The sequence below is a fragment of the Buceros rhinoceros genome, unplaced genomic scaffold (genome assembly GCF_000710305.1).
Source record: "Buceros rhinoceros silvestris isolate BGI_N320 unplaced genomic scaffold, ASM71030v1 scaffold9041, whole genome shotgun sequence".
NCBI lineage: Eukaryota > Metazoa > Chordata > Aves > Bucerotiformes > Bucerotidae > Buceros > Buceros rhinoceros.
Window position 1 is genome coordinate 65,788 of NW_010396022.1, and position 3,115 is coordinate 68,902.

A 3,115-nucleotide genomic window follows, 5' to 3' on the forward strand; every position below is an offset into this window, starting at 1 on the left:
GGCTTGAGACATACTCAAATAATCTCGCCGGTGTGTAGGGGCGTCTGCTGCAGGTAGCTGCTTGTTGACATCTCTTGAAAACACCCTTCCTTCTCCTGTCTCGCTTTTGCCTTGCTTTCCTTGAGGAGAGTTTTGTCTGAAACCGATGTCCTCTGTGCTAGACAAGGGGAAGCCTTTTGTTAGCAACGTCTCAACGGATTCCCTCTTCCACGGCCTGCTGCAAGATGGCCCTGTTCTCTTGCCAAAAAAACTGATGTAGAAAATACCACCGTCACTTTGTTTTCAACAAATAGAGTGTATCTATCAGCTTGTACTAAATTTATGTCTGTCTAAGTAGAAAAATGCCAGCTCTTTCTATCTCCACTGAACCTCTTAATTACTCCTTTCAGAAAACGTAACCTGGTCATTATTGCAAGTTTGACACAGAAACATTTAATATGTGAAGGCTGAGTTGCTTATACAGACAGGCTGATGCAAAAGAGCTCAGGAAGAGAGAGAGAACCACGGCTGGAAAGTGCCACCCTGTCCTCAGCCCCTAAAAACAGAGATTTAGAAAGCTAAAACCGAACAGCTGTCCTCTCCAGGCTGTCCTGGAGAGTCTCTGTTGGAGAATATTTATGTGTGTATATATCTACATGATCCCGTTTCAAGAGAATTGAGTTCTTCCTTTCCTTTCCTTCCCTAATCTCGAGTTCATCTTTCCAGTAATTTATAGCTGGTGTCCCAGTTTCAGCCTGTATAAGTGCTTTGTACGACACTTCCGTTAAAACTCAAATGCTGAAGGTTTGCTGAACTGCCTTAAAAAGGGACAACCCAGGGGAGAGCAGCATTGGCTGGGGGGCAGGCTGGAGGGGTACCTCGCAGGAGCAGGAGCACTGTCTCGTTAGGACCTGAGGGCCACAGGACAGTCCTCTGGTAGTACCAGCTTCTCCCAGCAAAGCACAAACCCGGCTCCAAAGAGGTTCCGGTGCCTGCTGGTGGCCGCAGTGCAGTAAGGAAGCAGTCCAGCTCTCCGGGGCAAGGAGACTCCAGCTCGGCCTCCACTGACTAGTTAAATGACACTTTCAGGCAGTTTAAGCCAGCCACTGGGCAACAGGAAAGTGCATGGGGCAGGGTCTGCTGACAGCACGGAGGGTGCGTAGGTTCGGAGACGCGGGAGGTCAGGATGGGCTGAATTCCGGTGCTGGCCAGCTGGGGGGCTTCTGCACGCTGCCATGGATCCTTCACCCCGTGGCTGAGTCTTGCACCGCGCTGAGTCTTCCTTGCGCTTCAAAAAACGGGGGTAAAAAGAGGGAAGCCAAGGAAGGCCATCATTTATTCGTGTGTTTAAACGGATGTTCACAATGTTATTCATACTTTTTTATGTTAAGGGTTTGGATTTAGGTGTTTGGGTTGTTTTTTGGGGTTTTGTTTTTTTTTAGGAAATCACTCAACTGCGAATTTTTCAGCTGCAAATGCTGAAACCCTTTTCCCCCTTAGCATCCGGGCTATGTAGGTGACAAGTCAGCTTGGCCTCCTTTGTATTTCTTTCAATACTGAACTGTGTTGAGAAGGATGTTTTAATTTCCTCCCGTGCATTCCACCTGGCACCTCTCCTGGACCATGATTTATTGCTTATTGTTGTGTCTATGTTTAATACATGCCAATACACAGCCACCACGGGAAGAAGGGCTCCCTCCCCTACAACACGCCCCTGCTCCTTTTTTTGTTGTGCTGTCACTTCTTGACTGGCCTCCCTGGAAAGCTCGAGTTTCAGCAGTTTTTATAAGGTAATCGTTTTGATGGGGGCTCCGGCAGCTTGCAGGTGATGGAGAATTTGTGCCTCCCAGGCAGGAACACCACAACTTTGTTTTCTTTGCTCTGCCTTACGTTATCAGGAAACTTTGCAGCCTTTCGCACCCTGGGGGCTGATGTGGGTTTGTGATTGCTGACATAGAGCCCTTGCCTTCACCCTGCCGTCACCGTTCTCCCAGGAGCAGGCGATCATGTATCCAGAGAAAACTGATCGTAGCATTGATCGCCTCCGGTGATCCTTTCTGCTATGCTGCTTTAAAACCTTGGGGCTTGGTACCGAGGCTCAGGAATGCAGCAGAGGAAAAAGCAGCAGCGATGGGAAGAGGTGGAAAGGGAAAAGGGTTGCTGCCATCGCCTGTACTGTTTGTTTGTTGACACGGCACCAATTGAATCTCTTAAATGGCAACCAGTAACTCAGCCCCATGTCTTGATGTAGTTTGTTGAGCCAGTGTGTGTCTGGATGTCTGAGCAGCACTTTGTATGTGCCCACTGACCTATCTCAATCTGTCCTTTCAGAACAGCCAGTCTTAGCAGCAGGGCAAGGGGAAGACATCTGTAATGTCAGCTGCCCAAATTTAAAGGCTGGACTTGGCTGCAGGGACCTTGCTTTGTACGTGTGTTTTCCTGTTGTGCTTCCCAAATCTCGACGGAGACTACCAGGAAGATGTCCAACACGGGCAAAACCTACAGGCCCTTTGAGCATGCAGTGCATTCTGAAGGCTGCTTTGCTGGGTGGTAGCTTGGCTGGGCTTGCTGCTGGGTTTTGCATGGCTTTGAACTCTTTGTAACCTCCCTGCGATTTTCAAATGAGCTTGGATTTTCACCTCGGGTTGCCTCCAGGCTTTAGGGAGGGAGATTTGGAGAGCCGGAACTGCACCTTTCTCACTGACACCTCCCTATCTCTAGAAATGTCTGAACAAAACCCTGAATCTGAGACTGAGAGAGGTGAGGACTTAAATCCGGTCTGTTATTTTCAGGTGGAGCCTGTCTGTTGGGGTGGTTTAGTCGTTTTTTCAAAGGCTGGGGTGAGATTATTCATTTTAGGAATTGCAGACAGGTAGAAAAATGAAGCTGGTGGTTGCAGGGAATGCTTTGTGATCTCTGTATTGCCCCTTTGCAGAATCTGCCTCTGAGGAGACCTGAGAAACCCTGAGGTGGGCCTTGGAGTGATTTTATAGCCAATTTTTGATTACACATGCAAATGAGGAGAAGAAAATGTCTTTGAGAGTGAGACCAGAGGGGGCCCTGAATGCCCACCTTTTCTGCTACCCTTGTACCAAGCAGTTTATTTTACTGTACTTTATGTTCCCATTCACTCTTT

The 3,115-nt window shown here is 48.3% G+C and overlaps 1 protein-coding gene across 1 annotated transcript in view; it reads left to right on the forward strand.

The window, feature by feature from the left end:
* SEMA5B (sema domain, seven thrombospondin repeats (type 1 and type 1-like), transmembrane domain (TM) and short cytoplasmic domain, (semaphorin) 5B) overlaps positions 1 to 3,115 on the forward strand; it is a gene marked incomplete at its 5' end in the record, with an annotated part of 105,576 nt that overhangs the window by 57,439 nt on the left and 45,022 nt on the right. The gene's annotated exons all lie outside the window — the stretch shown is intronic.